At 42.5% G+C, this 26,201-nt stretch overlaps 1 protein-coding gene and 1 long non-coding RNA gene across 5 annotated transcripts in view; one reads left to right on the forward strand and one right to left on the reverse strand.

Moving 5' to 3' along the window:
- Positions 1–13,041, forward strand: part of LOC141773988 (uncharacterized) — a 35,893-nt gene extending 22,852 nt beyond the window's left edge. Inside the window, exons 3-4 of one of the 2 annotated variants that reach the window (XR_012595216.1) lie at positions 5,132–5,271; positions 12,868–13,041. This is a non-coding gene — a long non-coding RNA (uncharacterized LOC141773988). Of the gene's footprint in view, positions 1–5,131; positions 7,143–12,867 lie in introns of those variants that run through there. The other variant, XR_012595215.1, reaches the window with a different exon arrangement.
- The window catches only part of rgs7a (regulator of G protein signaling 7a), an 89,867-nt gene that overhangs the window by 45,049 nt on the left and 18,617 nt on the right, over positions 1–26,201 (reverse strand). The window lies entirely within an intron of this gene.

Below are 26,201 nucleotides of genomic sequence, written 5' to 3' on the forward strand. Positions count from 1 at the left end.
ACAGGCTGCTGCATTTGCATATGGAGCATATCCAGAAGCACAATCTTCATTCTTCATAGTTTCAAAGATTTCCAGTGCAGTTTTGGGATGTTTATATATTATGAGCTATATTATTTCAAGTGTGTAATAAGCCTGTCTGTCCACCAGAGGATAGCTATCAGGAGGCATGAATATTACACTCATGCATGTAGTTGCAGTACTAGCAGGGGACAACAAAACCACTCACTTAGGTAGGAAAAACTTCATGGATGTGCTTAAAATAAGTACGTAAACTAGGTACAATACATATTGGAACAATGTAACATAAGTACGGAAAACACGTTACAAACATCACTAACGTAACTTACAAAACAAAACACCATTCTCGAATACCGGTCTCCTGGTTGAAAGTCCTGTGTTTGTTGGACCCAGTGGGCAACTCCGGGGTCTGAAAAGGGAAGCCAATGCTGCAGTGCCTTAAATGTGCATTATTTCTAATAGCCATCAGGGGGCGACTCCTCTGGTTGCAAAAATAAGTCAGATTGTATAGAAGGCTATTAGAAAATGACCCTAATTGTCACTTGATTTATTACCTCACTAAACATTGTAAACATGAGTTTATGGTTTCAATCGCTAGTTTCAAGTCTTCTTCAATACAGCATGATGTTCATTAGTAAATGATGGTCCCATTTAGAGTCAAATAGACCATAAAGCAGGTGATGCATGAGGGCATGGCTACCTTGTAAATGATAGGTTGCTACATAGAAATAAAATAACTTCACCTCAGTGAGTCTGCGAGTTGCCGCAAGTCGGCTTAGATCATGTGAAAGTCAGCCTCCTACAACGCTATGGCAACGGTACACATAAAAATGTCCGCCGCTCTGACCATCCTGCTACGTTGATTTGAATGGGAATGTCCGTTCTACTGCGATATTCTATTTTCTATGGGTCGCTACCATGGTGTTGTCTGGTCTGGGAGTTGTCCGTGTTTCCGTTTTAGAACTTTAAGCAAGAACCACGTTTATCCCCCGCTTTTGCCTCGAGCATTATCGTGTCATTCACGCGCCTTTTCATGCAACCGGGCTGATTATTTTGTCTGGTATTATGTTCCCTGCTTGTCTAGCCCTTATATTCTATATCTGTATACAATGATGACATTTTCAAGTGATGCTGCTCCTCTCCAGTGGTGACCTAGATTTAGGCACGGAGGAGAAATCTCAACACTTGATGAACTCAAACACCTTTTTCAAACAGCCTTAATTAGATTATCACTTCTTATATAAACTCTAAATCTCTGAAGACTTACCAGTGTTTATCTCTTTTTCATCTTTCTCTACTCATGGAGAGACCTTAAACAAACACTTGACTGAGTGAAGTGAACTCAGTAATGTAGAGGTCAACTGCTCATTTACTACCAAACACACAGGCGATATGCTGACCATTCATACTGTAATGGCCTCTGACAGAGCAGAGCACTTTGTGCGGCCCTGATAGAGATTTTATATTCACCACAAAGCTTTTTTTTAATCAATCACATACAGAACAGCAGTAACAAAACACCACTGACATCGTAAAGCAACCGTTGGATAACAAAACACAAAGTCAAAAGCCTCACATCTATTTTAATTATTAAAGGGAAAAAATCGATAGCACTGCAAAGTGTCAGACAAACCGATTAGTAATATTGCTGAAGTGTGTAAAGGATAATGTACAGCAAGCCGGTCATTGTTGTGAAAGAATCCCTGACAGGGCGATGCTGCACAACAATGGACCCCGACGCTAAGCGGAGGGGTCTTTCATCACCCTGAAGAGGATTCTTTCACAACAATGACCCGCTATAGCTGTACATTATCCCGCCTTTTACACGGCTACTTACTTAAGAAATCAATATTTTGACACAAAAACGGTCCGCCAGAGTCCGACATCAGAACTGTGCCCATAGCAACAGTCTGTTATACAGACCGCAGAACGCCGTGACTGACCAATCAGAATCAGGTATTCAACACAGCCGTGTAATAAAACATTTTAATAACCCTCCATAATTTTTACATTAATACAATGGCAAAATTGAAGGAGAAAATTATTTTTTTCTTTTTCTTTTTTCCCAACTGCAATTAAAATATTCACTGCAGAACCCCCCCACGCAATGAAACACCAACTACTGACGATTAGATATCAGCGCACTAGTTTCTGTGTCAGAATAAACACTTTGCCTGTCAAATATACAAGCAAAATGAAAGCTGCAAACAGCGATGAACGGGCCCTCGCCCCTTTACGCACTTCGGTGGTACCCGCTGTAGTGCATTTCCATGAAAGTCGGACACTGCACGCTATAGTTACAACAGGGTATTTCCTGCGTGGAGCGTGCGGCGCTGCAAATGACCTGTTTAGAACATGTGGGGCATCCTTAAAAGGCACTTCTATAAGGGTGAGTGGGAGTATACAACCATTTCCTGTTGCCAGTAGGTGGCGCTATCACCATAACTCAATAATAAAACATGTCAAATTTGGGGAAGATTGGACAATGCATAGTCAATTAGTCATAGGGACACCGTTGGGTCCATGGCACTTTCGTGCTCAGGCCCTAATAATGCATGCACTGTTACAGCACCTATACAACAACCACCTGCAATTTTGAGCTCGACTGGGAAGTGTCAGATAAAACAATAAACATATTAACTCAATGAACATGAACAAAACATTGTTACATCGCCAGCTAAATACAAACAAAGTTAGTCAGACACTTCAGTGGTGCACCTGCGCAGCACTGCACCACTTGGGCATTCAAAATAAAATTACCCTGCAGAAAGGTGGGGGAAGTTATTGAGCTCATGCTGACAAGGTTGTTGAATAGATGCCATGAATCCTAAGCCTCCGAGTTACCACAGCAACACCGTCTGCGGCCACTATCACAAGGACATCTTTGGCAGCTCGCCATCGCTCTTTCATAAGAGAGAAAGAAAGAAGGTGGTTGTGGGGGTAGTACGAGGGGCAGGATGGAGAGAAAGATATTGTCTATAGGGGGGGGGAAATCATAAAAGGAGCGGCATCTTTCTTTCCTTTTCCTTTTGTTCCCATCATATATGGGTTACCTTTATTCCTTAAAGGCAGGGTGGGTAAAGATTTTAGAAACATTTGTTGTTATATAAGTTGAAATTTTCATTACATCTCGACAGCAATCAATAAATCAAATGCTCTGACGAAAAAAAGAAAAAAATGTTGGTATCTGTGGCTGTCACAGGACTGGAATAAAACCGTCCAATCATTTCATTCGGCTCAAATGTAATGATTGTCTTCCACAAGCTACTAGCTTGAAAGCGGTGAGTACTAACAATAGCCATGTTCATTGTTTACGTCCATTATATGTAAATGTTCATAATAATAATTGTGGCTTTGGAGGGAGGCCTGAAGCTAACGGCTGACAGTGTTGCCGATTTCGCGACTTTCTCTCTAGATTTAGGGACTTTTGGAGCTAGTGCTGATAGCTACTTCATTGGAAAAGAGTTGGAAACACTGGGCTGGGATTTTTGTTTGGATCATTTTTAAAAATCTAGTGTACTCTTGCTGGTTTCTCAAGATCGCCCACCCTGCCTTTAACTATACTTTGTTCATTTATGCTGTGTAACGAAGCTGTACGATACACTTCATGTGGTGCATTACACTTCCAGTAATATTTTTTTGGGTATAATTCTACAATATTATTTTGGGCTGCAGCAGAGTTGAGTTCTACTATTCGTTCTCCAGCATTTGTTATTTCATTATCACTTACAGCAATATAATTATTATTATAGATGTGTGATATTTAAGTTGCCCACTCATTGGGATAATTTTAGATCCTACCTGCTGTATGAGAGAGAGAATTTGGGTCTGTTTTTGTCTCGCCGTGTTTGTGTTGATTATTCTAAGATAAAGTGTTGCTCATTTCATTGATTGATTAATCTCCCAATTACTTTCTCAAGCAATCGATCAATTGTTTGGTGTACAAAATGTCAAATCACAATTTCCCACAGGTCAAGGTAACATCTGAAAAGTGAAGCCAATGCAGAAGTGCCTTGTACTTGCATTCTTTCTAATAGCCAGCAGGGGGCGACTCCACTGGTTGCAAAAAGAAGTCTGATTGTATAGAAGTCTATGAGAAAATGAGCCTACTTCTCACTTTATTTATAACATCAGTAAACATTGTAAACATGAGTTTATGGTCTCAATCGCTAGTTTCAGGTCTTCCTCAATACAGCGTGATGTTCATTTAGAAAATGATGGTCCCATTTAGAGTCAAATAGACCATAAAGCAGGGTATGCTGCTTTAGGGCGTGGCTACCTTGTGATTGACAGGTCGCTACCACGGTGTTGTCCGGTCTGGGAATCGTCTGTTTTTCCATCTTAGAACTTTAACTCTTTCACAATACGTTTTCAGTTCATGAAAGTTAATTATAACATTTTGGTCACCTGAAAATGTCTTATTCAACGTTCGGTTGTAGGTCCACCCTCTTGTGTCACTTCTGGTTGCAAAAGACCAACATGGTGACGGCCAAATACCAAGATGGCGACGGCCAAAATGCTGAACTCGATGCTTCAAAACGGCAGTCCACAAACCAATGGGTGACTACATCCACTTTTTATATACAGACTATGATCTATAGATATTACAGATATCTCGGAAGTAAACAAAGAGTAAAAGAAGAGCGGACTCCTGTTGCAGAAATAACAATGGAGCGGGTTGATCTTGCTCTTGGTCATCATTTGCATTTATCCCTTTAGGCAAACGATACAGTTTGAAAATGAGGTGCAGCTGCGGCTGCATAATAATGTGTTGATGCAGTGTGGAGTGCAGTGCGTTCGCTGTGTTCACACCTGCCCAAACGAACCCAGCCAGGGGTGTAAACGCTGCAGGGTTCGATTCAACCCAACTAAACAAGGCAGGTGTGAAAATGCCCTAAAGACTCTAAGCGAGGAGCCAGATGGTCATGCTCTGTTTGCTTTGCTCACCTTTGATTTTACATGAACTATTCTGATTTATAATCCATCCTTTTTTTAAATGACTTTCTCTGCCCCCGTATTGAGTTTCTTCCTTTATGCTCATAGCTGCATATTTAGCATTTTCATTGTCTTTTCGCACTTTCTCTCTATTCACCCAACCCTTCACTTCTCATAGGTATGCCGAGGCTCTCGGATGGAGAACGAGAACGGACAGCAGTCTGTCTCACAGCAGGCCGGCATCGTAGAACACAACGAACAGATGCCCAGGTGACAACACTGCCTGGAGTGAAGGCAATTACTCCATCCAAACTGAAAGTTCATTTCTATATGCTACGAGGCAGATTCTGCAAACCAGTGATTAGCCATTTAACAACATCTGCAGTTTGGTGCTTGACGAACCCTGCGTTCGGTTGCATTCATCAATACACTTCTGTCTCTGTGTACACAATCAGGCTCTATTTAGCCATCAGTCAAATAGAGCGTCTGTTTATTGGGATGCCGCTTCACTGTTTCACACTTCAGGATGTTTTCTCAGTCTGCACATTTGTTCCCTCTGTCGTCTTTATTCTTCATTATATGCCTTTTGTGATAACATTGCATGCTAGAAGGTGCGGTATAAAGAAACCTGAGGATGCTTCTCTGCCGTTTGCAGCTCATGGCTTTATCTTCGCAGCAAACTGCAAAGATCCATGAATTTTTTAGATGATAATTATTCCTCCTCAATGCCTCCTCTTCTCACACCTAATATCATTAATGCGTTCTATAATGTACCAGTTGATGGTGTACTAATTTGTGCATTATTTAAATAATGGAGGACTCTGATAAGAAAAACCTGAAGCCATTGTTAAAGGTATAATATGCAAGAATTAACAAAAAAAATAATTTATAGACTGATACATAAATAATCCCTCTCAATCATCACTTATGCCCCACTAGCAGTGTGTGGCTGTGTCTATTTCTGCAGAGACCCAGCACTCTGCCTGTATTTTCTCTTTTCTTCTTTTTTTACTTTACTCGGGACGCTTCTGGGCGTCAGCAAAGTGGCTTTGGGCCCCACGTGGTGATGCAACCCCCAGCCAATAACAGCGCGCAGGGTGTGCAGCCCGTTCAGGTGGTCAAATATGGTAGCTTTGTCACGCCCCTCGACTTCTGATACCGACTCACAAGTCCCCCTTTACTCTTGTTAGATACAAAGCGGCCGTATTTCACGGATGAGAACGGGTTGTGTTATGTGCATGTGTTCCAGTGATCCCCCTGCTTCTCTCTGTGCTGTGAGTGCAGCTATGATCGGTGTGTGTCTGTAGTTTGACGAGACAGGAAGCCTGAATTCATTAAAAATCTGGCAACTCTGTGCCTTCCTTCAGAGTTGTGCGGAGTTAGTTTTGTGTTTTAGAACATAACAATCAGAAAATAACGTTTTATTTCTCAGATTTGCTGCTTTGTTCTCACTAACGCCGCTCTCTCTCTTCAGTCACTCTGTAGCTCGCTCGACCATCGCTGCTCTCTCTCTCCCTCTCGGCTCATTTAGCTGTGGAGGTGTGGCCACCTTTTGTGTTTACAAACAGGAACCGACAGCGGTTACATAATATACCTTTAAACACTCTTGCTCGCAGCAGCAGCAGCAGTGTTATTATAAGAAAGCTCAGATGGAGGGTGCAGGACAGATGGCTTTCTTACTACAGAATTTGGTTCATTTGGATGTTGTCAGCCATGATGCCTCCTCAGCATTGAATTGCTCCTCGAGGTGTGACTGAGAGCCTTTTAATGACTTGATCTGATTTGGTCTGATTTGCTAATGGATCAAAGTGAGACTGATGTTTGCAGGCAAACAAGAAGATCTTTCATTCAACGTGTGTTGTTATTGACCTAAGTTACCTGAGTGGCATGTTGTTGTTGTGTTGTTTTCTGTGTGCTTGAATATAGCAGCATATTTTTTTGTTCTAAGTTGGAAGGATAATAATGTGAATAATGCATTAAGTTTGAACTAAAACAAATCTACTTTAATCAAACTGGGTTGTGCCATGCTGCTAAAGGTGCCCTGTGCTACTCACCAAAACACATTGTGTGTATCCTTGATGTCTGACAAACGCGCATTTTGTCCTCATAAAACATTTGCAAAGTCATTTTTTTTATCCGATGCCAAGGGGCACATACCAAACGGTGTATTTGACAAGTTGGGAGTGGATTCCGTTGTTATTTTAAGCCAAACTATGACTTTTTTTTTTGTGTTGCCTAAACCTAACGAAGTAGTATAGTTGCCTAAATATAACCAAGTAGTTTTGTTGCGTTTTTTTTTTTTTGTGTCAATTTACAACATTGACCGCATGTTTAAAACAGTTTAAAATAGCAACCGTAATCCAGAAGAAAATACCTTTCTCTCAAAATGTAATTGAGAATGCAGTTTAGTTCTGTCTAATTTTGTAGGAGACAGGATTGGTACATCAGTGGAGAAGTGTGAAACCACCGTTGAACTATGTATCGCGTCACTGAAACCAACAATCGCACGCCGATTTCACACAGCAATTTTCCAGGCGTGCAGAGGTGAGAAAGTAAGCATCTTTCTCTTGTCTTTCATTTTTCACACAATTTTTTTCGTCACTTTTTGTGAGTACAACCGAGCGCAACATCATAAATGCGTTCAAGGAATGAATGTCTGAAAGTGTTTGTGGTTATCCTAATTTGTATGAGTCATTGCATCTCATCTCTCTATGTGAAAGCCGGCTTTTCACCCGGCCTTCGACTGTGGCCGTTACAAAAAGCTATTAACACTTTTGTCCTCGGACGTGGTCGGACGACACGTTGTATGAACTCATTTTTAGCATACTAACACCTTCAGTGTCAAAACTCATCTCTTTACACAGTTATCCTACGGTAGCAATACAGACTCTTCTTTTAAGATTGAAGAATTAATAAAATATAGATGTAACAGAAGTCACAACCTTGTAAATTCACACTAGACTACATCTTGCTCAGTTTTTGCTGCAAGAATACAGCCAAGGCGGATGTTATCCAGAACTAACATCCAACATTTATGATGGGTCACTCCCTAACCTCAAAAACAAATATTTAAACCTGGTGCTGAAGGCTGCAGCTGCATGATGTACGTCTTGCCTGTAATATATTCAGAAACGAGTTTCAGGGGATAGTCCGTATAGTTCCGGGCTGAAAATCAGAAACCAAAGAACAGTCCTAGCCCTGTGAGTGGTGTCTTTGTCTCACCAGGTGTAGGAAAGGTTCATGTTGATGTCTGAGTGACAGAGAGAACTGGAGGTCATCTGTTGCACATCCTTTTTGATGTCTGTCTCAAGCTTATTCATCCAAAGACTGCATTGGGAGAAGTGAAAACCTGCATGATTTTAACAGGCTAATAATTAGCAGTATTTGCTAAATTATTCTTTTCACTTTCCAAAGTTATCATTCTCGGAAACTGAAGTAATCTAGGTATTCTTTCTATATAACAATCCATCTCCCTTTACGCCTCCAGCATCATTAAAGTGGCAGTAGGGAGAATATTGTTGGCATCATTGGGCAAGACTAGACTTCTGCATCTCCTCATGGCTCTGTTTTCAGGTTTTAAAAAATCTAGCCCGTGACGGGAGACTTTGGCCAATCACAGGTCATCTCACAGAGAGAGCGTTCCTATTGGCTGTTCATTCAACGGAGGCAGCTGTCAATCACTCGCGAATGTCAGTGAAACGATCAAATTGGGCAGCGCTGATTAAATATGATTTAATATTCTGTTACTGTAATGCCTATTTCTCGCCTCAAATGTTTTCAGAAACATCTTGTAGTGTACTGTTTAGCTGTAAAATGAGAAAGTTTGCTCCGGCTGGTGGGTGGTGCTTGGTATTTCCTCAACTGATCTCAACATGGCTGCCGGGTCACAAATTTTACAGCTAAACAGTACACTTCAAGATGTTTATGAAAACATTAGAGGCGAGAAATAGACATTACAGTAACAGAATATTGATTCATATTTGATCAGCGCTGCCTAGTTTGACCCTTTTGATTGGAGTTTGTGAGTGATTGACAGCTGCTCAGAGACGGCAAGGCTTCAGCTCGGCTCTGATTGGTTGTTTTCTTCCGGTCTGTGAAATCTTGCAGACGCCATGAGGACAGTGCAGTTCTTGTTCCAAATTTGCCAGCCAGTAGGTTTCAGCCACCTCATGCTTTATGCAACCGCAGCACATTTTAGAGTACCATCCCGAAGGATATGGTCTTATGTTCCAATGCAAATTAAAGATCTATGACTTTTTCATCGGAAAAACATTAACTTTTCATTTTCACCATCATAATAGTTCACAAAGGAACTGGATGTTCTATGACCTTTTAGTTTAACATCAGAGCCTTCAGAATTTCTTATTCTGATCCATACTGAATGGTATACTGGCACAAAATTGTAGCTGGAGCAGGAAGTGCGGTTTCTTTCAAATTTTTTTTTTTTTTATAATTAAAAGAAATGGTAAAAACAATGTTGGTGATGTGTCCACTGTGATCTACAAGCACCAGGCGTGTTTATAGTCAAGTAGAAGAAAATAGACTGCCGTTCCAGTTTCAGACTTTCTGTCCAGGATGGTGCTATCGTGCCAAGAACATTAACACTGATATTTCTACTGCTAGCTCTATAATAATCATATCTATCTGACAAGTGAAGTAAATAAACTTACATTTATTCAAATTAAAGGTGCTAAAGTTGAAATTCAGAACATATCTATGACTGAGGGATTGCCTCCACACAGCTCTGGCACATGGCACCGGTGCTAACAGTGGCACACATGCACTAACATGCACGCACGGCCTAGCTGGCTACGTAAACAAAGCACAGAGAAGCTCGGATTACAACACGCACAGAGGGGGAGTGACTTCATTCTCTGCTCAGGTAGACATTACTCCTCTATATCTTTACATAGCAAATAGTTGTTTGCTGCTATATTAATGCGCTGAGTTTCAAATTCAGCATCTTTAAAGCTGCACTTCTCAGCAACTAGCTAGTGAATATAGTGGATTATTATCAAGCAGCCAAATATTTCCCTCAGTGTGAATACCAGACTTACATTCATCAGGTGGACAGAAACACGACTCTAAATAAATGCTTATGTCGCTCTGTGTCTGCTGAATATGTAGATGAGCAACTGCTTGCTAACACATTCACCATATTGTGTATACAGTTCAGTGGGCTGCCTCCAGGCCTGAAATGTGAAACCATTGCAGAAGTGCCTTAAACTTGCATTCCTTCTAATAGCCAGCAGGGGGCGACTCCTCTGGTGGCAAAAAGAAGTCTGATTGTATAGAAGTCTATGAGAAAATGGGTCTACTTCTCACTTGATTTATTATCTCAGTAAACATTGTAAACACAAGTTTATGGTCTCAATCGCTAGTTTCAAGTCTTGTTCATTTAGTTTTATGGCCCCATTTAGAGTCAAATAGACCATAAAGCAGGGTATGTTTTAGGGCGTGGCTATCTTGTGATTGACAGGTCGCTACCAAGGCGTTGTCCGTGTTTTTGTTTTACAATTTTAACCTGTTCACAGTGTGTTTTCAGTTCATGAATTTTGGCGAGGAAAAACTGGCATGGCCATTTTAAAAGGGGTCCCTTGACCTCTGACCTCAAGATATGTGAATGAAAATTGGTACTATGGGTACCCACGAGTCTCCCCTTTACAGACATGCCCACTTTATGATAATCACATGCAGTTTGGGGCAAGTCATATTCAAGTCAGCACACTGACACACTGACAGCTGTTGTTGCCTGTTGGGCTTGGATTTGCCATGTTATGATTTGAGCATATTTTGTATGCTAAATGCAGTACCTGTGAGGGTTTCTGGACAATATTTGTCATTGTTTTGTGTTGTTAATTTATTTCCAATAATAAATATATACATACATTTACATAAAGCTGCATATTTGCCCACTCCCATGTTGATAAGAGTGTTAAATACTTGACAAATCTCACTTTAAGGTACATTTTGAACAGATAAAAAATGTACGATTAATTTGTGATTAATCGCAGTTAGCTATGGACAATCATGTGATTAATAGCAATTAAATATTTGAATCGATTGACAGTCTTAAGTATTAGTCGTAGTAGTGTTTTTATTGGTAGGCAACAAGGGACAGTAAGTGGTGGAACTTTTATGTGTGGGAAAAGATCTATTATACACTTGCTTATACTTTTATTTGCTGAGTAACAAATGTAATATTGTGCTTTTTCTGATACAGATGACCTAAGGCACAGTATCCCACCCTCACACACACTCATTTGTTCTGTATTACTTCTGTTTTCAGTGTTCTCTTTATTGTTTGTATTAATCTAATCTCTATTACATATCAGTTTCTGGTTCATGATGGAATAGCACTCTCGAGGCTGGACCTTCTTCACTCTCCTGTCTTAGCTGACTCTGTTTTCTAGACACTGATTTCTGCCTATTTCTAAATCCACTATGATCTGGTGTTCCTGGCTGGCGGTGGGATAGTGTTCCTAGGGCAAGGCCTATCTCTCACTCTCACTCTCTCTCTCTCACTCTCATCTCCTTGGTGGGCGGGCAGTGGGCGCGATGACTAAGCCAAGGTTGGCCATGTGCTAGAACATAATCCACTGAAAGCCAATATCCCTCCTGCCCACCTACCGTGATTTCATCACTAAAACAGCATGCAATCATAAATTAGTAGATAAAGGAAGAAGAAAGCTGCATGTTTCTGCAACTATGGTCACTTTTGACTCCCAAATTAAAAAAATCAACCTTTTTGAATTAAAAAATAACAGAGTATGTAATACATATAAACAGGTTCACAAAATGACATATAGTCAATACGATTTTAATCTGTAACATGTTTATTTTTGATGGTTTTCATCACTTGTTCTTACTAAATTCCTTACCACAACATTACAATAACGTTCATTTTATACATTTTCCTTTTTTTAAACTCTATGATATTTCTAAGGAATATAAGACATTTGAATTCATTTTCATCAAACTTTGTGCATCATTGTAAATATTGATATAAAAACCTTTTCTGAAATAGGGGATTTCATGATTTTCTCTAAACCCTGAAAAATTTGACAGTAACCATAGTTGTCTGTCTTCATACACAAAATATATAACATATGGTGTTTTTTATGACAGATATTGTACTTCTAATGTCTAACGTCCTTACTGTGAGGACATGATGCAGAAATGTCATTTTTGCTAATATTGCAGATAAATGGCAGCTAACAAGGTCTGCTATGTTAGCTTTGACACTTAGCATCTAATGAATGAATTCAACAGTAATATTAATATGCAACAATTTCATTAAAAAAAAACAATGTATAGGCTGATACAAACATAATCCTATTCAATCATCATCTATGCCCCACTAGAAGTGTGTGGCGGTGTCTGTTTCTGCAGAGATCCTAAAGCCCTCTGCCTGTATTTTCTCTTTTCTTATTTTGCTTTACACTTATTTTGCAGTGTGCAGCCAGTTCAGGTGGTCAAATACCGCTACTTTGTCACGCCCCTCGGCTTCTGATACCAAGGCATAAGCATTAGGCTATACATCAATGGGTACAAGTCCCCCTTTAGACGCTTTGTGGCCGTATTTGACGTATGAAAACGGGTTTGTTACATCGCTGTGAGTTCCCCTGTTCCTCTGTCCTCTCCTCTGTTGTGTGCTGCTATCGGTGTGTCACTTTGACCGAGGCACACACACCAGGCAGAGAGGACAGCCTGCCTTTCGACTGCATTCATTAAAGATCCGGCAGCTCGGCAACCTTCCCGCAGGGTTGTGCGGAGGTGTGCAGAGTTAGTTGTGTGTTTATTTGTGTTTTAGAACGTAACCGCCGTGAAACAATTTAAAATGATAACATTTCATTTCTCTGATTTCGCTGCTTTGTTCCCACAAATGGTACTCTGTCTCCGTTCATTCTATAGCTCGTTCGACCACTGCTGCTCTCTGCGATGAGCCGAGGAGGAGCGGCCAACTTTGAATGTGGTGTGTTTAAAAACAGCCCCAGCAACTGTTGCATATTGTACCTTTATGTTATTTTTACAATGTAGTTAAAAATACACAATTACTAAGCTGTTTGGTAAGGACAATAAATACTTCAGAAGAAACGATGATCTTAACCTTGTTTTTCTTGATTTTGAGGAACTGGGTGGCCAGCCTGTCATCCATGTGCTCACCTGCTAACTTATGTTTCCATGGAAACTAGATTTGTTTGGCTTTCACAAAAACGTTGACTACGGTATTTGTTCAGTGCCGTGTGGGACAATCGATTTAGATGAAAAAATCATATAAATGATTTGTAAACAAATAATTAAAGTAATATGTGTATGAAACAACTCAATTTGAAATAATGTCATATTATAATAAGAATTATTATATTATATTATAATTGCCTTATTTTACATAATTCAACATTGAAACCACAGTTGTGGGACATTAAGAAAAGTGGTGTTTGGACCCATAAAATGCTTCATAAATTTTATTAAATCACATTATTTAGTAATTATTTTTTAATGTCAAGATGGGTAATAACACTGTGCATTTATTTATCAAGCATTGCACTACAAGTTTTGATAGAAATCCAAAATGTCATTGCTGGGACTTAAATAAACACCCATTAGCAAAAGTTTTCCAAAAATTTAAATTACTAACTACTTATAGTTGGTAAAAAACATGCTGTCATCTATTGGTGCAGCCATGCCTAGACAATTACAATAAAACAATAATAAAAGACTGATTTTAAAGATCATATTTCAAGCACGTATTCGTGATTAGCCATCAGCAGACACTAAGGGGATTTGTACTTAGGAGCTTTTAATCATGGTGCTTTTATTTTTGGTGGTTGAACAGTGCAGTCTGGCCATGGGAATACTGTAGTGTTTAATGAAATCACCCCTATAGTTAATCCTTCATCAAGGCAAACCTGTTAGCACTGTCCAAACCGTCTGGCGCTGCACTCGAGGAGTCTTATCATTGGGCACCAGAGAGCATGTTTACTTAGACCAACCGGAGAGACAAGGAGGAAGAGGACAAGGATGAGAGAAGGAGATCCAGGTAGGGAGGCTGGCTATGGAAACAGATGAACTGGGAATAGAAAAGAAAGGGAGGATGCTGTCTATTTTTAGGTCTAGAAAACATGAGAGGGGGGGGGGCCTCACTCCTTTCTCCATCCCCTCATTTCCCACATTCCTCCTTGGCACGTGCAACAGACACTCAGGACGGCTCCATGTGCCCCGAATACCAATAAGGGAGAAGCAGCTGGATACTGGCAGGCTGACATTCTTCTGCCTCCTCCTGTCTGCAGAACAGAGACGAGACGAGGACTGGGTATCTGACAGGACACGCTCGCATGCACACTTCAGAGGACACCGACAGTCAGGATAGACAATAAACCGATAAGGGCAGACTGTTTGACGCAAGTGACACTTGAACCACGGAGCAATGGAGATGATGGACGATAGGCTTTGTTGAACCGCTCAAAGCGGCCGTCACTTGTGGAGGGATTCAGACCGCCATCAGGTAGAAACTAGGGCTGTCGATCGATACAAATATTTAATCGTGATTCATCGCATGATTGTCCGTAGTTAATCGCAATTAATTGCAAAGTAATCACACATTTTGTATCTGTTCAAAATGCACCTTAAAGGGAGACTTGTCAAGTATTTAATACTCTCATCAACATGGGAGTGCGTAAATATGCTTGCTTTATGCAAATTAATGTAAAATATTAGTGAAAATCAATTAACAACACAAAACAATGACACATATAGTTGGAAAAACCATCACAGGTACTGCATTTAGCATAAAAAATATGCTCAAATCAAGTGTCAGTGTGTTGACTTGACCATGACTTGCCCCAAACTGCATGTGATTATCACAAAGTGTCTGTAAAGAGATGACCCGTGGGTACCCATAGAATCTATTTTCATTCACATATATTGAGGTCAGAGGTCAAGGTACCCCTTTGAAAATGGCCATGGCAGTTTTTCCTCGTCAAAATTTAGCATTATTTAGCCACCTTTGCTTCCCCTTCGACATGGTTGGTATCAATGGATTCCTTAGGTTTTTTAGCTCTAAAGCTAAAGCTTTAAAACTGAGCCCTCTACAACCTAAAAATCGCAATTTGAGTTAATGCATTACAGAAATTAGTGTTGTTAAAACAAATTTGCGTTAAGGTGTTATCACATTAAACAAGATGTTTCTGAAAACATTTGAGGCGAGAAATAGAAATTACAGTAACAGAATTTTAATTCATATTTGATCAGCGTTGCCTAGTTTGACAGTTTGATCTGAGTTTGCGAGTCATTGACAGCTGCTCAGAGACAGCAGGGCTCCAGCTCGGCTCTGATTGGTTTTTCTTTCCGGTCTGTGAAATCTTGCAGATGCCATTAGGAGCACTGGAAGACATGAGGAACATGTTGTTGTTTTTTCAGATTAACTCATGCACTACTGTCAGGGCATAGTGACTGTTTTATAAAAATAACTTTTTTTAATCATATTTCCTCCAATTCTACCAACTGCTGCTTTAACCATTAACAACCCTAGTAGAAAACAATAATATGGTGATTCTTCAGACACATAGGTAGACTCCCAAAAATAAAAAAGCAGTCAAATTAAACCTTTATCACTGCTACGACTGGTCGATACAATTTAGAGGATAGGGATGTTGCAAATGAGGCCCATTGCAAAAAAAAGAAATTGCCTCAATTCATACAGTCATGCAGGACAGCTTCAATGGCAAAACTTGTCAAAATATGACGATTCAAATCAAGTGCATCCATCCTCGCTCTGACACATCCTCTCTCACCTGCTCCAACACCAGCTCTTCCATTTCCACGCAGGGCTCGACTGACAGGCAAGGGAAGCTAATATCAACAAATCAAATCAGACCCTTCCCACCATATCCTAATGCATTGTTAAACCTGACCTTGTCCTTTTTTTCACTCTGCTCAAGCCTAGATAACATATTTTATCTTTTGTCCAGCACAGGCAGAGAGAAAGAAGACGCAATGCTGCCAATATACATGTCCACGAGATCAGTGGTGGGGCTTTATTGGGAGATGAGAAACACTGTTAACAATGTCCAGCCACTGATTTACAGGCGGAGCAAAGAGGAGATAGAGGAACTGATATACAGTATGTTCTAATTAAATTGTGTGAAAAGGTGAGAAAAGGTATATTAGTATTAGCAGCAAAATGTCCATAAAGAGCAACTTCACACCTGCAGCTGAAAATCTTATTTCTGCAGAGCTTCAGTGGTTTTAATTAATGTAGTTATAAGTGAAAGGTGTTGGTAAAAGATGTATAAGGTCAGGCACCACTGCAGGCAGAGGTGGAAGAGGTATTCAGATATTTTACTTAAAGGTGCAGTGCGTAACATTTGGGGGGATCTTAGCAGAAATGGAATATAATATAACTTTGTTTTCATTTGTGTATAATCATCTGAAACTCGTGGTTTTGTTAGCTTAGAATATATTAATTGTATATATTCATATATTCATTATATTCATTGTTCATATCTACACAGAGTCCGCCATATTGCTCCGCCATGTTTCTATGGTAGCCAAGAATGGACAAACCAAACGCTGGCTCTACAGCTTCTTGTGTGAGCGGAGGGATACTCACTTGGTTGCAATCTGCAACAACACCACTAGATGCCGCCAAATCCTACACACTATACCGTTAAGTAAAAGTAGCATTAATACAATGTAAAAATACTCTGTTGCGAGGAAAAGTCCTGCATTCAATATAGTACTCAAGAAAAAGTACAAAAGTACCAGCATCAAAATATACTTGTATGAAGGTAGAAATGGAGCAAATATGATTAAAAAAAAAAATTTGTATCAAACAGTCACTATATCCAGACAATAGTGCATGAGATAGGTAACTTAAAAAAAAATCATGTTCCTCTGTGTCCTCTGGCTGTCAATCACTCGCGAACTCTGACCAAATGGTCAAACTAGGCAGCGCTGATCAGATGTGAATCAATATTCTGTCACTGTAATGCCTATTTCTCACTTTAAATGTTTTCAGAAACATCTTGTCGTGTGCTGTTTAGCAGTAAAATGAGAACGTTTGTGATCCGACAGTCATGTTGAGATCAGTCAAAGAAATACCAAGCACTGCCCACCAGCCGGAGCACAGCCAATAGGAACGCTCTTTTTGAAATGTGACCTGTGATTGGTCAAAGTCTTCCATCACAGGCTAGATTTTTTAAAGCCTGAAAACAGAGCCAAGAGGAGGTGCAGACGTCTAGTTTTCTCTCAGAACACTTGAATTACAATATGCTGAAAGGTTATTATGGAACTTTTGCCCGAAGATGCCAAAAATATTCTGCCTACTGCCACTTTAAGTACCAAAAGTAAAAGTACTTATGCAGACTGGCCCATTTCATTATGAGATATATTATATCACTGAATGTGCATCACTTTAGTGTTGCAACTGGTAAAGATGGGGCTAATTTAATATAAACTGCTGGGTATCTTAACCTATAATAATACATCATCATTTATTAGTTGAATTATAGTTTATATTAATAATCTAAATCTGCAAAGTAACTCGTGACTTTGCTTATCAAATAAATGTAATGGAGTAAAAAGTACAATATTTGCCTCTGAGATATTGTGGAGTAGAAGTATAAATTAGCAGAAAAGGGAAATACTCAAGTACCTCAAAATACATCTCAGTACTTCTTAAATTTCTTCCCACCACTTACTCAGGTTTTCATGGACTGAGCAGCACTCTTTAAAATGAGTGTTTGCACAGAAAAACAGAAACACACATACACACACACTCATGTTCTGTCACTTTGCTAGCTAAGGGTGTGCTGGACATATTGTTGAAGTGTTTGAGATAATAGCATTTGACAGACTGCTGGTGTGGTTGTCATGGGGATTCCAACAGAGCAGCCACCAGCAGAAACAAAACGGACGGCAGGAGAAAGCACAACCGTTCCAGACAGTATTGTCCACAGGAATCTCTCAATTAGCTGATGAGACATTATAACTAGGAGTGTCTGAGAACCAAGGTAAATAATAAAATAATGGTTACCAAGATAAGGAATTCTAATGAAAGTGGTGGTATGGTGGTATTGCATTATTAAGATGAGGGCTTTGTCTTAAATCACTTTCTATTTACTATATAGTGCACTACATTTACTGTCCGCTATTTTATTTGAGTGTCCAAATTTTGAGTGTGTAACTGTGTGTTCCAATACCGATACTAGCATACCATTTAGTATGCCAGAAAAATATTTAGTATGTCCCAAATACATATGTCCTACTGCATCCAGTCGTATTTTGCACTATGCAAGCCGGCATGCTTTTCTGGCTATTCTGACTCACAATCCTCTGCGCAGTAGATAAATGAGCAAGAGAGTCAAAGTTCAAGGTACAACGTTATGAAAAAGTATGTGACAAATATGTCCCAATTGTACATACTTTGCAAGGGCAGCTACAGTACAGTATGTACTACTAGAAAACAATTTTAAAAATTACCGTTGTGCATCTCTACAGCTGTCAGTGATGATGCAAAATTATGATGATTAGTAAGTGTCCAAAATCTGAATTTACTGCTCACTATTGAGTAAAGAATTAAGTGTTATATAGGAAGTGGTGAATGAGTGGACAAGGGGGTGATGTTGGACACAGCCTGGAGTCTACAGCCTTGCTAGCAGTGGTGCTATGAGCCAAATGCTAGAATATCTAGCAGGCATAATGTTTACCGTCTTAGTTTAGAGAGTTAGCATTGTCATTTGCTCAGTAAGTGATAATGAACAGCGAACCGGTTGTGAAATAAATCCCGACAGGGCGATGCAGGACCCCGACAAAAACTCTGAAGGGGTTTATTTCACAACAATAACCCGCTAGCTGTACATTATCACGCTTATTACACAGCTACTTACTTAAGAAATCAATAATTTGACACAAAAATGGTCCACCAGAGTCTGACATCAGAACTGAGTCCATAGCAACTGTTATACATAGCAACAGTGTGCTATAAAGAAAAAACAGACCATAGAACACCGTAATTGACCAATCAGAATCGAGCATTCAACAAAGCCGTATGTAAAGCACAGCAAAGGCTGATGGGAATGTCAATGGTTTTGCACATACTTGGTCATAAAACAAAGTATTGAGCAAATTCAAAAATGTTGACCTTATGATGATGATTCTAGGGGAAAAGAGCACCAATGTGATTACGATTCATCTTCCGAGGAACATGAATGTCTGTACAAAATCTCATGGCAATCCATCCAATAGTTGTTTAGATATTTTAATCTGGATCGACCAACATTGCCACCCATAGAGACACACGTCTAGCATGGCAAAAAACAGCTCTTATCATAACCACACATATATTTTGAAGATCATGGTATATTATTAGGCATTTCCATTGGCACTCTGGCAATTGGCTATATCAGCATAGCTATGATTAATCATCTTGTTTACATAGCAGCCTGGACAAGAAAGACAGACTTTAAATTCATTTAATGAGGCCAATATTCCTCCACGCAGATCCTAATTCACCTCCTCATATTGAACAACTGACAAATTATTTCAAGTGCACCTCCAAATATTGAAATATATGGAAATAATATAGACTGTTCCCTCTCCGGGAACCATCACCTTAACGTGGTGGAGAGGTTTGTGTGTCCCTATGACCCTGAGGGCTGTGTTGTCTGGAGCCTCGTGCTCCTGGTAGGGTCTCCCATGGCAAATTGGTCTTAGGTGAGGGGCCGGACTAAGAATGGTTCACAAAAACCCCAATGACGACACGAGGCAGAGGAGGAGTTACCCGGCCCGGAGGAAGCCCGGGGCCCACGTCTGGAGCCAGGCCCAGACGGAGGGCCCGTCAACGAGCGTCTGGTGGCCGGGCTTGCCACGGAGCCCGGCCGGGGATACCCCGAAGAAGGAACGTGGCACCCCCCTCCTCTCCATCCTGTGGGCTCACCACCTGCGGGAAGAACCGCTTGGGTCGGGTGCGCTGCCACACGGGTGGCAGTGAAGGCCAGGGACCTCGACGGACTGGACCCGGGCGGCAGAGGCTGGCTCTGGGGACGTGGAACGTCACCTCTCTGTGGGGGAAGGAGCCGGAGCTTGTGCGGGAGGTGGAGCGCTATCAGTTGGATCTGGTAGGGCTTACCTCTACGCACAGCCTCGGTTCTGGAACCGTACTCTTGGATAGGGGTTGGACTCTATTCTTCTCTGGAGTTGCCCATGGTGTGAGGCGCCGAGCGGGTGTGGGGATACTCACAAATCCCCGGCTGAGTGCCTCTATGTTGGAGTTTACCCCGGTGGACGAGAGGGTCGCCTCCCTACGCCTTCGGGTTATGGGGGGGAAAACTCTGACTGTTGTTTGTGCGTATGCACCAAACAGCAGTTCGGAGTATTCGGCCTTCTTGGAGACCCTGAATGGAGTCCTGTATGGGGCTCCAGTAGGGGACTCCATAGTTCTCCTGGGAGACTTCAACGCGCACGTGGGCAACGATGGAGACACCTGGAGTGGCGTGATTGGGAGGAACGGCCTCCCTGATCTAAACCCGAGTGGTCGTTTGTTGTTGGACTTCTGTGCTAGTCATGGATTGTCCATCACGAACACCATGTTCGAACATAAGGATGCTCATAAGTGTACGTGGTACCAGAGCACCCTAGGCCGAAGGTCGATGATCGATTTTGTAATCGTATCATCTGATCTGAGGCCGCATGTTTTGGACACTCGGGTGAAGAGAGGGGCGGAGCTGTCAACTGATCACCATCTGGTGGTGAGTTGGGTCAGAGGGTGGGGGAAGACTCTGGACAGACCTGGTAAGCCCAAACGCGTAGTGAGGGTGAACTGGGAACGTCTGGAGGAGGCCCCTGTCCGAGAGATCTTCAACTCACACCTCCGGCGGAGCTTTTCTGGCATCCCTGTGGAGGTTGGGGGCATTGAACCCGAGTGGACGATGTTCAAAGCTTCCATTGCTGAAGCTGCGGCGGTGAGCTGTGGTTTTAAGGTCTTAGGTGCCTCAAGGGGCGGCAACCCTCGAACACCGTGGTGGACACCGGTGGTCAGGGAAGCCGTCCGACTGAAGAAGGAGGCCTTCCGGGATATGTTATCTCGGAGGTCTCCGGAGGCAGTTGCAGGGTACCGACGGGCCCGAAGAGCAGCAGCCACTGCCGTGACGGAGGCAAAGCAGCGGGTGTGGGAGGAGTTCGGAGCAGCCATGGAGAAGGACTTTCGGTCGGCACCAAAGTGCTTCTGGAAAACCATCCGGCACCTTAGGAGGGGGAAACGGGGAACCATCCAAGCTGTGTACAGTAAGGATGGGACACTGTTGACCTCAACTGAGGAGGTAATCGGGCGGTGGAAGGAGCACTTTGAGGAACTTCTGAATCCGACCAATACGCCCTCTATGGTAGAGGCAGAGCTGGAAGCTGATGGGGGACCATCATCAATTACCCTGGTGGAAGTCACTGAGGTAGTCAAACAACTCCACAGTGGCAAAGCCCCGGGGGTTGATGAGATCCGCCCAGAAATGTTGAAGGCTCTGGGTGGGGAGGGGCTGTCTTGGATGACACGTCTCTTCAACACCGCGTGGAAGTCGGTGACAGTGCCTAAGGAGTGGCAGACCGGGGTGGTGGTTCCCCTTTTCAAAAAGGGGGACCAGAGAGTGTGTGCCAATTACAGGGGTATCACACTGCTCAGCCTCCCTGGTAAAGTCTACTCCAAGGTGCTGGAAAGGAGGGTTCGGCCGATAGTCGAACCTCAGATCGAAGAGGAACAATGCGGATTCCGTCCTGGCCGTGGAACAACGGACCAGCTCTTCACTCTCGCAAGGATCCTGGAGGGGGCCTGGGAGTATGCCCATCCAGTCTACATGTGTTTTGTGGACTTGGAGAAGGCATATGACCGGGTCCCCCGGGAGATACTGTGGGGGGTGCTGCGGGAGTATGGGGTGAGGGGGGCACTTCTCAGGGCCATCCAATCCCTGTACGCCCAAAGCGAGAGCTGTGTTCGGATCCTCGGCAGTAAGTCGGACTCGTTTCCGGTGGGGGTTGGCCTCCGCCAGGGCTGCGCTTTGTCACCAATCCTGTTCGTGATATTCATGGACAGGATATCGAGGCGTAGTCGGGTGGAGGAGGGTTTGCAGATCGGTGTGCTGAGGATCTCATCGCTGCTTTTTGCAGATGATGTGGTCCTGTTGGCATCATCGGTCTGCGACCTCCAGCACTCACTGGATCGGTTCGCAGCCGAGTGTGACGCAGTCGGGATGAGAATCAGCACCTCTAAATCTGAGGCCATGGTTCTCAGCAGGAAACCGATGGATTGCCTACTCCGGGTAGGGAATGAGTCCTTACCCCAAGTGAAGGAGTTTAAGTATCTCGGGGTCTTGTTCGCGAGTGAGGGGACGATGGAACGTGAGATTGGTCGGAGAATCGGAGCAGCAGGGGCGGTATTGCATTCGCTTTACCGCACCGTTGTGACGAAAAGAGAGCTGAGCCGGAAGGCAAAGCTCTCGATCTACCGGTCAATCTTCGTTCCTACTCTCACCTATGGTCATGAGGGTTGGGTCATGACTGAAAGAACGAGGTCGCGGGTGCAAGCGGCCGAAATGGGTTTCCTCAGGAGGGTGGCTGGCGTCTCCCTTAGAGATAGGGTAAGAAGCTCAGTCATCCGTGAGGGACTCGGAGTAGAGTCCTTGCTCCTTTGCGTCGAAAGGAGCCAGTTGAGGTGGTTCGGGCATCTAGCACGGATGCCTCCTGGGCGCCTCCCTTGGGAGGTGTTCCAGGCACGACCAGCTGGGAGGAGACCACGGGGAAGACCCAGGACTAGGTGGAGAGATTATATCTCTACTCTGGCCTGGGAACGCCTCGGGATCCCCCAGTCAGAGCTGGTTAATGTGGCCCGGGAAAGGGAAGTTTGGGGTCCCCTGCTGGAGCTGTTGCCCCCGCGACCCGACCCCGGATAAGCGGTTGAAGATGGATGGATGGAATATAGACTGCTTTGCATTTGCTTCAGATTACGTAACCAGCAAGCTAAGCTAATTAAACCCCACATCTCCTTACCTCCTTGTATTTAGATAAAACATAAAACTCTCAACCATGTAATAGTAGAATTAATGGGTGACTTGAACTACGTTATTAGGGTAGTTTGCTGAAGCAGACACTTACATACTGTATATATCGCCACGCTATTTAACGCACCAGCCGCATACATTTTGTTTTGCGGCTGGAAATCATTATTTTTGCTGCATTTTAGCAGTGGGAGAAAAAAAAAGCAGCAGCCGCTTGAGTCAAGATGGCGCCCGGGGTTTATAGACTAGGCTGTACTGTGGATGGCTGTGCTTGCTAAGCTGAACTAATGGTGTGAAGCTGTGAGGCTCAGTAGGCTGCAGGTGGAAGCTGCTCAACGCACTGCAACCTGCAAGCTAAGGAAGGGTGTGTTTTTGTGTGTTTGTGTGCACCACAATGAGTTTGGAAGCGCACAGTTTCAGACAAAGGTGTGTCTCAGTCTATTTGGCAAATGAAAATGTCTCGAAACGTATGAAAATGCCCCCTTTGGAACAATTGCTGTTTGACTTTTATTATTTCGCCGGTATTGGATTTGCGCGATGGCACTCAGTCACGGCAGGCTAATCACTGAGACGTGATTGCTTTTTTTTGGAGAGTGATTCCTCGTGTACTGTTGAGAGAGGCGGCGAGCTGCGGGGGGACAATCGGGCCAGCACTCTCAGTTACAGTTACAGTCAATTTGGAATGGAAAATGCCACATCCAATGGTTGTTTGTTTAGAGAGAGTCCCCAATGAAGCTATGAGTCACGAGTGAATCATTTCACACAGGAGGAGAGATGACTGCGCTCCGGCAGGGTGTAAATACATGCCTCTCCTTTTTTCTCTCTGTGAGGATAAAAGCTGACTGGAGTGGCATGGGCTCCGACTAGGGCTCTGATGACTTCAAAGAGAGGCGAGGGATGTGAGAGGAGGGGACACAGGGAGACAAGAGGTGGATGGATGCTGCACTGGTAAAGGAAGCACACACTGGAGGGGGAGGGCGGGGAGAGTAGAAAGAGAGGGAGAGTGCATCAGGGTGAGTGCAAGAGAGAGACAAAGAGACAAAGTTAGTGTGATATTGCGGGTATATGAGAAACATCAAAGACATGAAACGGAACAAAAGAGGGCACGAGAGTGGGCGGGGGAGAGCGAGAGGAGGGGAGGGAATAAAAGGGATAGAAATGGAAAGGGCAAAGTGTGAACACAAGAGCGAGAGACAGACAGTGAGGGAAACTGGGATGAAAAAGTCTTGGGACTGAGAGAAATGTTTTCATAAGTCTAGACAAACAGACAGACAGAGAGAGAAAGAGAGAGAGAGAGAGAGAGAGAGAGAGAGGGGGGAGAAAAGTGAAACGGTGTTTTCCAGAAAGACTACATTCTTGCGTCAAGCTGCCAAAATCCACTGCAGTGAAGGGGAGGTAATGCGTGAAACACTCTGCGGAGGAGATAACAAGATTTCGTATTTCTATTTACTTTTGAAGGCTCTTGACGTGCAAATATTATTTTAGCTTTGGCAATGATTTGAGGTGAAATATACAGCGGTTGTTTTTTGGAGAACGGCACTCCTCCAAATATTACATTTTTCTCTGGCAGAGCGCATGAGAAGAGATGACACTTTCCAAAAAAAGGTTAATTTTTGCAATTAGGAGAAATTCTGTGATAGTGTTGCGGTCCATGTTTCACATAATGGATCTGATGTCTATTAAAAATTATTCTATACACAACCAAATACATGTTAAGATGACAACTTATACTAAAATACCTCAGCACCTTAATATTACTTGTGGCCCCGGGGCTATGGTTGTTTTGGAGGCCCTCCCTTCCCTTCACAATATACGGTACCACGGCAACTTTAATTCAGAACAAATATTAAATGAGTGCCCTCCTGATCAGTAAACAGAATATGAAACTCATCATTATGAGACAATATGTCAAGACGAAGCTAGGTTACTGAGCCAAGTACGCCCATGTGTGGCAACACGAGAAGATCTCTTTTCAATTAAAAACCCACAAACATCCCAGGCAAAGAATTGCTATAAATATAAATAAGGCGCCATTGTGAGCAGCACTTTATAAAGACTTGCGCCACAGCAAGAAGAAAATGCTGTAGACCTGACAAGGAATCACTTTCTATAGGCTAAATGAACCTGCAAAATGTGAATCAAACAGGATACCAAGTTTCTACAGTGAACAGAGACACAATGTCTAGCGCATCTGGACATAGAGATGAGCAGGCAAGCGGGAATTTGTATATTGTAGACGAGAGTCTGGGAAGGAACCAGCCATCACCAGAAACAACAGGAGACTGCATTAGAAAGTAGAGACTGCATGGACACAGTTGAGATTCAGATGGTGTATGTAGAGATGGGGGGTCAGGAGAGGAGGGACGGAGTTATAAACAAGGAGAAAACAAGGACACATAGAGTATATGTATGCACAGACACATACCCAGTGTGTGGTGAATACAGAGAAATACAGCGAATAAAACGTTCACTTGTGTCTGTTTCCTCTACATGTTACCCCTTTTCATTTTCTCTCTTCCTAATGGAGCGTCTCTGTCCCCATTAAGACCATCACACTGGAGATGGATTCATTCACAACTCTGGCCGGGGTTCTCCTGTAATCTTTCGCTAAATGTGGAGCTGGAATTAAATGACCAGACAGAGGCGAGGCCTGAGTCAGCCTCTATCTTAATGCCCAGGCTTCCTTAGACCCTTATATAACCCTAACAGACAGGATAAAGACTCCAGCTGTGGCAGACATACACAGAGGGGAGAGCTTAGAGCAAGACAGGCCTGAGTATCTTTTCACTGTCTTCACAGAGCAGCCAAACCATCACCCAGTGAAGTCCACTATTAAGGCCAGACATTTTTGAGAATTTGTGCTATTTAGCTTCCATAACATGTCTTTTTTTCAGACAGAAAACATCCCAAATACATATTTAGGTGTTTATTAGGGTTGTCAATCGATTAAAATATTGAATCGCGATCAATTGCATGGTTGTCCATAGTTAAATCGTGAATTAATCACACATTTTATAACAGCTGTCAGTGTACTGACTTGACTACCCCATACATACACTAGGGCTGTGTATGGGTAAGAATCTGGCAATACCATAGGTATCATGATACAGGGGTAATGATTCAATATATTGCAATATATTGCGATGCTGTATAAAGAACACATCATAAATAAACCATTTTAGAATAACACATTTAAACTGCATT

Source organism: Sebastes fasciatus, chromosome 9 (genome assembly GCF_043250625.1).
Source record: "Sebastes fasciatus isolate fSebFas1 chromosome 9, fSebFas1.pri, whole genome shotgun sequence".
Lineage (NCBI taxonomy): Eukaryota > Metazoa > Chordata > Actinopteri > Perciformes > Sebastidae > Sebastes > Sebastes fasciatus.